The 13,283-nt window shown below is 43.6% G+C and overlaps 1 long non-coding RNA gene across 1 annotated transcript; it reads left to right on the forward strand.

Moving 5' to 3' along the window:
- The first annotated feature begins 943 nt into the window (after positions 1 to 943).
- On the forward strand, positions 944 to 1,505 carry LOC145790171 (uncharacterized). Its single transcript, XR_014328819.1, has 2 exons — positions 944 to 1,053; positions 1,205 to 1,505. It is a non-coding gene; the product is annotated as an uncharacterized LOC145790171 (long non-coding RNA).
- The last annotated feature ends 11,778 nt before the right edge of the window (positions 1,506 to 13,283 follow it).

A 13,283-nucleotide genomic window follows, 5' to 3' on the forward strand; every position in this document is an offset into this window, starting at 1 on the left:
TATTTATTTATGCCTCAGTATAAATTGGTGGCTTTTGCAACCTAACAATTAAATTGTTTGACAGCATCAGGACGGTCGCATTCGCTATGATTTGCTGTACTACATTTATATATATATATATATATATATTGAAGGGGAAATTACATGGCGTAAATAATTATAAAGAAAGTAGTAATTTTTGTGGGGGTGTCATTTTTGCTTTGTTTGACAGCGTCAGCCTAACAATTTTTACTGTCTGGTATTTTTAATTAATTTTTTTTGTCAAATGCCTGAATATGTAGTTTTATTTGCACGACGTTGTTCCTATCAGTTAATACCATCTTCTTTTCTTTTCATTTTTAAATTATGATTGTTCTTCAAGTAAGTTATCTTTTTGGACAAAATAATAAAATCTAATTTTTCATGATAACCCACAACACTATATATATATGAGTAATGCAATTCATCACTGTCAGTAGGAGTAAATGCTGATAGTGTTTCACAATTGAAGAGTGCTGTATGGAAAGAACGGCTGGAAGGTTATTCTCTCTCCATGTCCAATGTTTATACTTAGTTTTTCTGATTTCTCTTGAACATGTACCATGAGTTTTGGTGATCATGAAGGGAAGAATGAAAGAGCGTCAAAGTTTATGACGTTGGGTTTACCACTGTATGGAACGTCACTTGTGCCATTCCTCGAATTTATGTGCTATGTTACCTATTGGGAAATTGGAAAGTAAGAAAATATTTATTGTGCTGAAGGGCCCACTTCAGGTGAATTGCAAATTTTAGGTCATTTAAAGTTAATGGAGCTTTGATAGTTAACTATGCCCGAATAAGTTCATGTTAGGTCTTCAATAACTCATCATTTGTAAGATATGCTACCTAGAGAAGTAATTAGTGTCTGATAGAACTGCTCAACCTCCAATTAGCAATCATTGAATTTTATTTGTGTTGGAGTAGGATTTGACAATGACATAGGTATTTAACTTTTTTGCTTATCTTACTGGCAGGGTTGTTATGGCTACTAGCTTATTAATCATCGTGTATTGAAATTTGCAGGTACAACAACAGGTACAGTTTTATTATGCCAGCTAGTTGTCTTAATACGATGTACATGTTTATAGGATTTAATTGATTTTTGCAAAGATACGGGTTTGCAATCCAATGTTGCTGCCACTATCATGCTTCTCTGATAAATTTTCCAATTCTGTTTCTTTATTAGGTGCCTTACATCACTACTGCTTTGATGGATGCGAAGCTTGGCACGAAAGGGCGCAAGGATCTTTTTGATTGGCTATCAAGGCAACTTAGTGGATTAAAACTTAGAATATGAATTATGTATTGTGTTGAATAGTTAATGAATTAAAACTTAGTGGATCTTTTTGATTGGCTATCAAGGCAACTTAATGTATTGTGTTGAATATGAATTGAAAACTTAGAATAGTTGTATTGTGTCGAATGTTAATGAATTATGTATTGTGTCAAATGTTAATAATTCAGTTAATTTGAATGATGCTTTAAAATTATAAGTTTATTATGGATTGATTGAATTATAACATCATTACAGGTGTATTGTTTTCTTACTTTGACGACCAATTTATTAGTCGCGACATCCAAAATTATTTTTTTTCGCAAAAAATGACAATTGCCGACCAAGAGTTTTGGTCGCAAAAAATACATCTATTGCCGACCAAAAATTTTGTTGGTCGTGGAAACTCACTTTTGCCGACCAACAGTTTTGGTCGCGAAAAGTAACAATTGGCGACCAAACTAATTTTGGTCGCAGAATGTCACAATTGGCGACCAAAAAATTTGGTCGCAAAATGTCACAATTGGCGACCAAACTTTTTGGTCGGGAAATGTGTCAATTGGCGACTAAGAAATTTGGTCGGCAAAAGGTGACTTTTCGCGACCAAAGTGTTTTAGCGACAAAATGAATTAGTCGCGGTAATTAAATATTTAGCGACCAAAAATTTAGTCGGCAAAATCCAACTTTTGCCGACCAACCATAATTTTGGTCGCGAATTACTTTTGCCGACCCTCAATTGGCGACCAAAGTAGCGACCAAAAAATTTGGTCGCGGATAACTTTTGCCGACCAAAAATAGACTTTTAGCGACCAATTTTTTTGTTGCCAAAAGTGTTAATTCTTGTAGTGTCTCGAGCCACAGTGTCCCTCAAAAGGGAGCAAATAAGATGCATGCCAAAAACCGGAGAAAACGGAGGTGGTTAAGCTGTCCCGAACCGAGGCACACGGCCAACGGCTCTGAAAAACCGGAAACCAGACTCCGAACGGGCAAAATGGCCTACGACCACGAAACGTAGCCTACGGCCACTGAGAGATGATCTACGAGACCTCTCCCTCCCTTCGGGAAGAGAAAACAGAGAAAACAGAGAAAACAGAGCCTGGTTCGCAAACCGAGGCAAAGCAAGAAAGAGTCCGGAAGTCCGGAGGCAAGGCTCGCGGCCGAGACTCTGAAACTTTTGAACGAGCACAATATGCACCATCACCGAGCGCTCAATCGGTGACGTCTAAGTCTTAAGGTCGGTCAAAAATGGGGTGTCTACAGTTGCCCCTCTTTGACAGAACTCGAAAGTTATAAGTGACGGGAGTGATTGTCAAAGCCCAGAGACGACCCATTTTTGACAAGGCCGAAGACTTAGACAAACAGGTGAGATAACAAAGATGTGCCCGCCGGCATGCTCGTAGGCAGGGGGGCAAGATGCAAAATGATATGCAGGAAGATTTTGATAATTGGACTTATACGCTACGCGAAGCTGGTTTGAAAATTGGACTTATACGCTACACGAAGCTGGTTTGATAATTGGACTTATACGCTACGCGAAGCCGGTTTGATAATTGGACTTATACGCTACGCGAAGCCGGTTTGATAATTGGACTTATACGCTACGCGCAGCTAGTTTGAAAATTGAGGATTTATGCAATGCACTGTAATGTAGTGGCTAAAATGCAATGTAATAGCTAAGAGGTAAAGGTACCTTACAGGGGCAATTGGCAATGACTTACCTCATGCTGCTGGGGATCTTTCGCTTCTCCTTAGTTGAACCGCAGGTACTACTTTTCTCCCTGACTATGGTCGCAGTTTTCCCTATTCTCCAACAAGGTGACAGACTAGGTTGGTTCAGTATCCAGAATTGAGGCGCATACACATGCTATCTCAATCTATGGGGCTGTCATACATATTTCAAGCCGAGGATATACCTCTGGGTATTTAAACCAGACTTTAGTCTCGGAAATTCCGAACCTTTGCATTCTAGGCAAGAGCCATTCGAACTCTAGTTTCCACCGTCTCAGTTGATCTCCTAGGAACTCACTGCTAACACAGGCAGGTGGCTATACCAGACCACAGGAAGTCGTTCGGGCACGACAAACACCAAAGGAATTGCACCTTTAGAGGATTTAGGGTCTCCTAGACCAGGGAGTGCACAAGACAGTGCGAATAAAGATGCAGGATTTAAGGTCTCCTTAGACCGGAGGATTTAAGGTCCCCTAGACCAGACAGTAAAATAGATACAATGTAATAGATGTGGTGTAATAGATAATAGATGCGATGCAACAGAGAGTACAATAGATGCAAAATGGTGACATACTCCAACCACATTGGACTCGTGAGTGGAGGAAGAATAAAGAAAATTAATCAGGAGCGCGCTCCATGCATCCTAGGATAAATTCCAGACACGCTGAAATCGTGTGAGGAAGTGGACAAAGAGAGAAACATAGGGACTTATCCTAGTGTTTCAGAATGGTATAAGCATTGGAACGTATTTCGAACGCTTTTAACCGAAGGGGGAGAAATGTAGGGACGTATCCCGGTGTTTCAGAATGGTGTAAGCATTGGAACGTATTCCGAACACTTTTAACCGAAGAGGGAGAAACATAGGGACGTATCCCGGTGTTTCAGAATGGTGTGAGTATTGGAATGTATTCCGAACACTTTTAACCGAAGAGGGAGAAACATAGGGACGTATCCCGGTATTTCAGAATGGTGTAAGCATTGGAACGTATTCTGAACACTTTTAACCGAAGTGGGAGAAACATAGGGACGTATCCCGGTGTTTCAAAATGGTGTAAGCATTGGAACATATTCCGAACACTTTTAATCGAAGAGGGAGAAACATAGGGACGTATCCCGGTGTTTCAGAATAAAGGGAGAAACATAGGGACGTATCTCGGTGTTTCAGAAAGAGAGAAACGTAGGGACGTATCCCGGTGTTTCAGAATAAAGGGAGAAACATAGGGACGTATCCCGATGTTTCAGAATAAAGGGAGAAACATAGGGACGTATCCCGGTGTTTCAGAATAAAGGGAGAAACATAGGGACGTATCCCGATGTTTCAGAATGGTGTAAGCATTGGAACGTATTCCGAACACTTTTAACCGAAGAGAGAGAAACATAGGGATGTGTCCCAGTGTTTCAGAATGGTGTAAGCATTGGAACGTATTCCGAACACTTTTAACCGAAGAGGGAGAAACATAGGGACGTATCCCGGTGTTTCAGAATGGTGTAAGCATTGGAACGTATTTCGAACACTTTTAACCGAAGAGGGAGAAACATAGGGACGTATCCTAGTGTTTCAGAATGGTGTAAGCATTGGAACGTATTCCGAACACTTTTAATCGAAGAGGGAGAAACATAGGGGCGTATCCTGGTGTTTTAGAATGGTGTGAGTATTGGAACGTATTCCGAACACTTTTAACCGAAGAGGGAGAAACATAGGGACGTATCCCGGTGTTTCAGAATAAAGGGAGAAACATAGGGACGTATCCCGGTGTTTCAGAAAGAGAGAAACGTAGGGACGTATCCCGGTGTTTCAGAATAAAGGGAGAAACATAGGGACGTATCCCAGTGTTTCGAAAATAGAGAAACGTAGGGACGTATCCCGGTGTTTCAGAATAAAGGGAGAAACATAGGGACGTATCCCGGTGTTTCGGAAAGAGAGAAACATAGGGACGTATCCCGGTGTTTCAGAATAAAGGGAGAAACATAGGGACGTATCCCGGTGTTTCGAAAAGAGAGAAACGTAGGGACGTATCCCGGTGTTTCAGAATAAAGGGAGAAACATAGGGACGTATCCCGGTGTTTCGGAAAGAGAGAAACGTAGGGACGTATCTCGGTGTTTCAGAAAGAGAGAAACATAGGGACGTATCCCGGTGTTTCAGAATAAAGGGAGAAACATAAGGACGTATCCCGGTGTTTCGGAAAGAGAGAAACATAGGGACGTATCCCGTTGTTTCAGAATAAAGGGAGAAACATAGGGACGTATCCCGGTGTTTCGGAAAGAGAGAAACGTAGGGACGTATCCCGGTGTTTCGGAAAGAGAGAAACGTAGGGACGTATCCCGGTGTTTCAGAATAAAGGGAGAAACATAGGGACGTATCCCGGTGTTTCGGAAAGAGAGAAACGTAGGGACGTATCCTGGTGTTTCAGAATGGTGTGAGTATTGAAACGTATTCCAAATGCTCTTAACCAGAGAAGGTCTAACTCGTTGCACGCGCGAAGAGAAAGAATGATTATCACAAGTGAATTGGTGCATAACAATGCAAGTAGAACATGCATCACGATGCAAATGGAACGTGCGAGACCAAATTCAAACGCGGCCTCTGATTTACCTTTCGGAGGGGTTTGCAACACACTCAGCTCAAAAAGAAAGGGCACACCCTATTCATACCAGAGAGAGAGGTAACATCTGCTGCTGCTTTAATTGCCATTCTGACTTGAAATAGGCTTAAGCTTGGGGCCGAGATACACTCATGCTTCAGAGTAGTGACAAGGCCTGAGGAGGTCCATCCGGAGTACAATCACGGAATTTGCTGAAGGTGAAACACACTCAGATGCTTTGATTTTCCCTCTTTTCTTTTGCATTGCAGTCTGGAACCCATATTGCTTCAGATAGGTCCTGGTTTTACTGTTCTCACATGACCTGGGTTGAACCGTGCGGTTTTATGAAAAAACGAATCTTGTTTTGCACAGATGTGGAGAACGGCACGACACTCTAAGCACAAAACGATTCATTTTTGAATTTGAGAATGAGTTCTCGACCGGGCATTGAGCCTACAACTGACCACAGCCAAAACGACTCAACAAGGAAATAAAAGGCACACAACCTAGACATATCGAGTAACACTCGAAACGACTCAAAACAAGAATCGAGATAAAACAAAAAGACACGACACTCAGACGTGCACAGGGAGCCTGTTTCACCGGGTAGTGTTTTCCACCCTCTCTCATTTGTGGTTCTCACATCACTCAGCCCTCAAGCTCTGTTTTTCTAAAAAAGCCCTCTTCTCACTTTTCCTCTCATCGCACATCTCTCTATTCTTCAATCTCTCATTTTTCATCCCTCCCCTGGGTAGTTGATAAATAAACAGCAAATTGTGGGCTCGTGCCCCTAGCATTCCGCTAGATTCTTCTTCTTGTTCACAACAGTGAGTTTCTCCCACAGAGGGGTTGTGATGCGGCTGGATGTGTAGCAAATCTGCAGCTAACATCAGTTGATGATGCTTTGCTGGGGAGTTTGGACGTGATAAGATCTGTCCAGTTCGTGCTTTGCACTTGGCTTGATACCTCGCTGCTTGGAGGATGTTGAGAGCTTTCAGCCCTTTTCTGCTAACTCCAGTTGTGCCCTCTTCTGGCGAATACGATGCCCTTTCTGGCAAGTAGAGTGCTCTTTCTGGCAAATGCATTGACAACGAGGAAAAGACAGGAAGCCTGACTCAACTGTGCCCCTAGTTCATCAATTTGACCATTTTTTGTTTTGGCTTTCTAAAATAATTTTGATCAAAATGAGAGTTAGATTAACGCGCTTGTTCGATTTTCTGATTTGAAATCATGCAAGTTAGGCTGTGAGCACTGAAAATTTTCCCTTTTTGGGAACCAAGAAATGGTCCAGTTTTGGAAAAATGGAATAATTTTTGAGAGAAAATCAGTCAACTTCATTAAAAATTCTCAAAAACTATTTTTGCAAACGGCCACTGCTCAACGAGCACGAAACCCGCTCTTGAGATGCACAACTTCAGATTCGAAGGAAAATTGCCCCTTGCTTGAGGGGAACTGCATGGCAACGAAAAGTTGCCCCTTGTTTGAACGGCACCGCGGCGCATTGAATGGCAACGGAAAGTTGCCCCTTGTTTGGATGGCACCGCAGCGCATTGTAGGCGGTCCTCAGAGTGATGAACACAACCAAATCTTCAGATACAGAGAAGACAAAGATGACCAGAACCATCGCATGGACACAATCGAATTGTTTTATGGCTGGACTTCAGAATGAAGTTGCCTACGTATCCCAAAGATGGGAATCGAGCCTTACGTAGTTCGGGGTTAAGGTACACTCGGGTATTTAACCTCTCCTTTTTGCTCTAACTTTTGCCAAGGCCGCCCTTTGCGGGTTTTCAACCTTGCGAGCTCTGTTTTTCTTCTTTTCAATTTTTGTGTTCTTTTCTTTTCTTTTCATTTCTTTTTTGATTTTCTTTTTTTGTTCTTTTCTTTGCATCTTTCTTTTTTGTTCTTTTGTTCTTTTCTGTTTTTTGTTCTTTTTGTTCTTTTCTTGCTCTAACTTTTGCCTGGGCCGCCCTTCCAAGTTTTCAGCCCAGCGAGCCTCTCAAGGGTGAAAGTATAGCTTTGTCCATGTCAAATGGTTTTGAGATCCCGAAGTCATCTGAATCCAGGAGAATGGCTGTTGTTCGCTGACGATGTAAGAGTCCATCCAATGGAGAGCGAATTTGCCTCTAGTGTTTGTGGATAGGAACTCGGTTGTCCTTCAACAATGTCTTCTTCTTTCCTCCCTTCTGGGGTTTGGCATTCTTGCCGATCTTCATCTTGGACTCTTCGAGCACATTTGAAATTCTTGCCCCTAGTTCGAGGGGTGCTCCTGATCTAGCTTCGCAAGCTTCTTGATCTGACTTTGTTGCCGCTAATTCACTGGCTGCTCTGGATCCGGCCACACAGGCCTTACATTGTAGTTGACCTTTGAACTTTCTGAGTTCTAGTCCAAGGTTTGAAAATGAGGAGTCGAGTCCCGAGGCCGAGAGTGATCCTAAGCTGCACAATCTCAAGAACGATTCCACACAGGTCTTCGTAGGACCGCGTAAAACATTTTTTTTTTTTTGAAATCTTTTAAGAAAGCGACTAATCGCTCGCGCTGAAGACGGTGTGGGACCAATCTGGATCAAGCCAGGATCCTTCTCAGTACTCACGTTAACAAACATGATTTCATTCATTAAGGGCTTAGCACGCCTCTCTTTCTCTCAATTTGATCAAAGTTTTGCAAATCCCGAGGAATTCCTTCCTCTTTGTTTTCACCGTAGTGTTCGAAAGAAGTTTTGAAAAACTTAGGTCAATGCAAAAATTTCAAGGCACAAGAGAGCAGGTGGAATGCACTGCCGTTTCATTCAAACCTTCTGGCACAACTGGCACAAGGCAGAAGCAAACACAAGAGTGTGAAAATCACTGCTGTTTTATTCAAATCTGTTGGCACAACTGGCTCCCCGGCAGAAACAGACTCAAAACAAAACGAAAAGATAAACACAAAACAAAATGGTGATGCCCGAGATAACACCCCCCGGAATCACCCGACTCCTATACAATAGGACTGACTCGATACAACAAGACAAACCTAAAACAAAAGAGACTGACTTAAAACAAAAAGACAAACTAAAAAACAAAGCAACAAGACTGACCCAATACCTAAGTCAAAATGTACAAAAACCAGCATTCACAAATGCTCAAAACAGTGCGTGCCATACACCATATCTAAAATAAATTGAACGCCGCCCGCAGGTGGTTCATCCCTCGATCACATGACATTATCCCCTACAAGTTCACTGATCAAGTGCCGATAGACTTTGCAGGACCTGGTGCGGGGATGACCCCGTTGTCAATCAATTTTGTATCTCGTGGCGGAGACGGACGCAACTGTCGGTGTCATGACCGGTTTGTTGATGGAAAGCATAGTACTTAGTCGGGTCATGTTTTGGAGGGAGAGGATCGGTAGAGGCCGTTGCTCTAACGGTTTCAGATGTCCTTTCCTGAGTAGGACCCCCAGGGCTTTAGACAAAGATATATAGAGTGGGGTGAAAACCCTCTTGCCTTGAGGTAGATAGTCTGAAGTTTGGGGGTTTGAAGTGGATGCACCAACAAAGGGGGTGGCTGCTTTTGGTGTGGTGGTGGCGACCATGCCCACTTCGGAAGATCTTGCAGTTGCGTCACCGCTGGTGGTCGCATTCGAACTGCGGGTAAACGCCCTCCTGGGCTGCCCCTTCTCCTAGTCAATGAGGCCCTGCTTCATAGCATCCTCGATCTGTACTCCCATCTCATGCAAATCTGAAAAGGTAGGGAAGGGGAGCACGATCATTTTCTGTATTAGTTTGGGCTGGAGGTTGCGCACAACCATCCGTATTTGATCCTTATCCGTTGGCCTAATGGTCATCATTGAGGCCTTGGCCCTCCAGCGGGCCACGAATTCTGAGAAGCTCTCCTTAGGCTCCTGCCTCGTCGTCTCAAGATCATGGGTCGTAATCTCGATTTGGGTATTGTATGAATATTGTGCGACGAAGGCCTCGGCCATCTCCTCCCAGCTTCGTTTCACTGAATCCTCCAATTTGGCGTACCAGATGGCCGCAATACCCGACAGGGTCCTGCCAAAAAGGGAAAGCTTCTGTAATCTTGTCAAGCCCATCAGGCGCAGAACATCTGAAAACAAACTCAGGTGGACCATGGGATCTCCTGACCCGTCAAAACGGTCGATGTGAGGCATCTTGAACCTGTCCGGCAGTGTCACAGCTGCATCGGTGTACCCGTCCTCAATGTCCGGGATGGACTTTACCCCCTGGGATTTCTTGAACAACTTTTTAAGCTTGCTCAACTTCAACGCTGTATGGTCTACCTCGAACTCAAAGGGAGAGTCTGATGGGTTGATTGGTGCTTTAGACAGCTGGGGTAAGATTGGGGGCAGAGCCGGCCCTGTCGTAATGTCCGTACCTTCTTGGACATTTGGCGTCTCCCCGGGTATTGGATCTACTGGTGGGGGGGGAGCTTGATGCGAAGCAGATGCTCCGTTTTGCTGTTGCAATCTGGTGATTAGCTCTGCCTGTTGGGCCATGACCGCAGCCTGCTGTTTGGCGAATTCAGCTTGGTGGACAACATCTTGCTGCATGAGTTTCATACTTTCTTGCATCTGGTGCATCATTGCCTCCATCCCTGATATGTTCTGCTGATCCATCTAACAAGCTGGTATCTATCCCTGCAGTAGAAACTGAGACCTCAGCCTGACTGTTCACTGGTGGGGTGGATAAGGGCCACTGATCTGGTAACTGCTGAACTGGTGATTTGTGCCTGACTGGCCTTTTTATCCTGCCTCTGGCAAAGGAACACCGATTGCCCTTGAACTGAATGTCTGACCTGACAAAGTCTATCAGCACAAGTTCGATGAACCTCGAGGGATATCGGAGCCTTCTGAAGCCATGGTTCCCAGACTACTTAGTAAAAGAGAAAACATGCAGCATCTCAGCCCGATTTCACGATAACCCATATGAGCAGAGTTGAATGATTGTGCCTCCTACAGAATTCTGCCCAAAATTCTGCCCGTAAACTGATACCCTCAGGTGAACTGAATCCCAAAGTACTGAACTGGTGCCCGCAGGCCTGATGCCCAAACTTGCAAACTGATATATGCATTCCAGTAGAGACGCACTCTAAAAGCACATAACAAATAAGTGAGAGCTAAAACACCCCAATGTTGGGGTAGGGTTTCCCTGTCCTATTTTGTCAGGAGCTAGGGTTTCACTACGCACACAGCGGTTTCAAACAACATATAAACGGGTAAGCAACCTGTCCTAGTTTGGAATGGTCAATACGGATTTCGAATATGCACTAGGTCGAATGGTCAAAAGGGTGCCTCGGTAAAACTGGGGTTTGTGTTCCCATACTGGCAGAGCCCACAACCGGTCAGCCTTATGGTCATGCCTTGACAAGACAAGCCTCCGGCAAACCGTTCAAGAATAGCAAATGGCAAACACGGTGTCTTAGGCGCACCAATACAAATGCAATACAAAGAAACACATAAGTGTAGTCAAAAACAGATATCATGAGTTCGAGTCAAGTTCTCAAATTCCCCAGCAGAGTCGCCAGAAACTGTAGACGTCCCCGAACGCCCCGGGGAGGAACGAGTCCCCCCGTTCCGTTCGATATTGGGCTCACTACAGCTCAAGACTCTCAAATTGTCACGGTTCTTAATCTGAACCAAAGAGTCCAAATAAGGCAAATCGTTTTGAGAAAACAGATTTTTAGAAAAGAAGTGTCAAACATGGACTGCTTTGCCAGATACAGAGTCGCCACCTAAATATTTTATTTTGGAAAATTTAGGAAACCCTGACTCGTTGCCTAAGGCCACGTGTCCGTCATCACCAAAGTTGCCTCGGCTCGGGAACTTGGGTATGATTGGGGAAGGTCACTTCGTGAGCACCCCCGCTCGCCCGATCAAAGATCGGTCTCTACTAATCATGATATCTACTTTTGAAAACATTATGCGTTCTTATTCCGGTTATTAGCCTAGATTTACTAAGTGATGCGCACAGCATACAAGTATAGACTGGATCGCCTGAATTGGAACAAAACATTTCATGTTTGTTTATTTTGAAAATGGTTTAATGGTGCTACCCGCAAGTAGGCTAAGACGTGGATTTGCCACCCTCAGGTGGGCTTAGAAAACATGATTTTGCCACTATCTAGTGGGCTTAAAACTCACAATTAATGAATTGTTCCAATTCAAATAACCCAACCTTCACCCACAAGCATTCAGGCAGTTTATATCACATAAGCACATAGCCTCATGGTAAGCATGCTATCATGGCATTCACTCACACGCATGCAAGGATGCTAAAGCATAAAACTTACCGAGTACTCCAAGCCGAAACAGAAGCTGATTAGAAATCCATGCATGATCCTAACTATACATAAGTGCCTAATGCAATACATGCAAAAATACAACTATAGCAGGCTCGGCTATTCTAAACATGGCATATGAAATGCTACAGCTAACATGTATTCAACTTGGAATTGAAAATACAATGCAGTTAGTATGATGCGCCGAGCCCAGTGCATGCAAAACAGATGAATGAATGCAAACATGCTATCATACTGTATGCTAATTGAAACATGCCCTAATCTAACCATCATAAGCGGGTAAATAAAAGGGAGAAAGACATGGGATTGGAAGACATACATCACACACACGCACACTTATTACAACATTGCCCTCGCGCAGAGGGTCCGAAAGAATAATACAGTCCCAAATGAATAAATAATACAGTCCCTAATAAATAAAAAATCCTAATTAATTTACAAATTAAACTAAGAAAGCTGTAAACTAGCATGCAAGCTAGGGACTACCTCGACTCCACTTCGGATGATGAATGAAGCATGTCCGGGTTGCCTTGTGCGGAGAATCCCTTGCGATGCCCCGGTTTGCCTCTGTTTGCAATTGTTCTCGGGATGCGTGCCAAGCTTCGGAAGGCTGCTGATTCTTGATTTGCTGTAACAGAGAGTAAGAAAGGGGCATGGCAAAGTATTTTCACATATGTATGCATGACTACCCTTCAGGGAGTGTAGTCCTCGATCCTCGTGCCACCAATCACGTATCTCGATGCGTGATGGCCGAGGAGTCGAATTGTGCAACTCAATATAGAATGAATGCACATATGGACACAACAAGACCTAAACTCCATCATGGATAATCCGGAGTGTCGGTGACTGGGAATTGAGATACGTTCTGTCACTCGGAGTGCGAAACGTACCTCGTTTCCTGTGCTCGGGCTAACTCCTATCCTAAGCACGATGCAATATGCATGATATGTATGGAATGCAACTAAGATACAACCTAACATACACAATGCTATGAAATGACATACACGATGCACGAGGTAACATGGCATACGCAATGCACTAACATACAACCTAGCATACGCAATGCTACGAAATGAAATGGCATACACAATGCACGAGGTAACGTAGCAATGCGCTAACATACAACCTAGCATACGCAATGCTACGAAATGAAATGGCATACACAATGCATAATGGACTTACACCAACACAAGTGGACCTTAGCCACACTCACATAGGAGGCCATTAGATGAAAATGAGACACTCGAAATGCGTGCACACATGCACGCAAACCGAGGACCGATCCTAAGGCACCAAATGCCACTCTAACAAGACATGGCAAGGCATGGAATATGGCATACTAGCATGAAAATTTCAGTAGCAAAATAAGATGCAAAACAGC

This window comes from Camellia sinensis, chromosome 5 (genome assembly GCF_055761805.1).
Source record: "Camellia sinensis isolate YWXY chromosome 5, ASM5576180v1, whole genome shotgun sequence".
Lineage (NCBI taxonomy): Eukaryota > Viridiplantae > Streptophyta > Magnoliopsida > Ericales > Theaceae > Camellia > Camellia sinensis.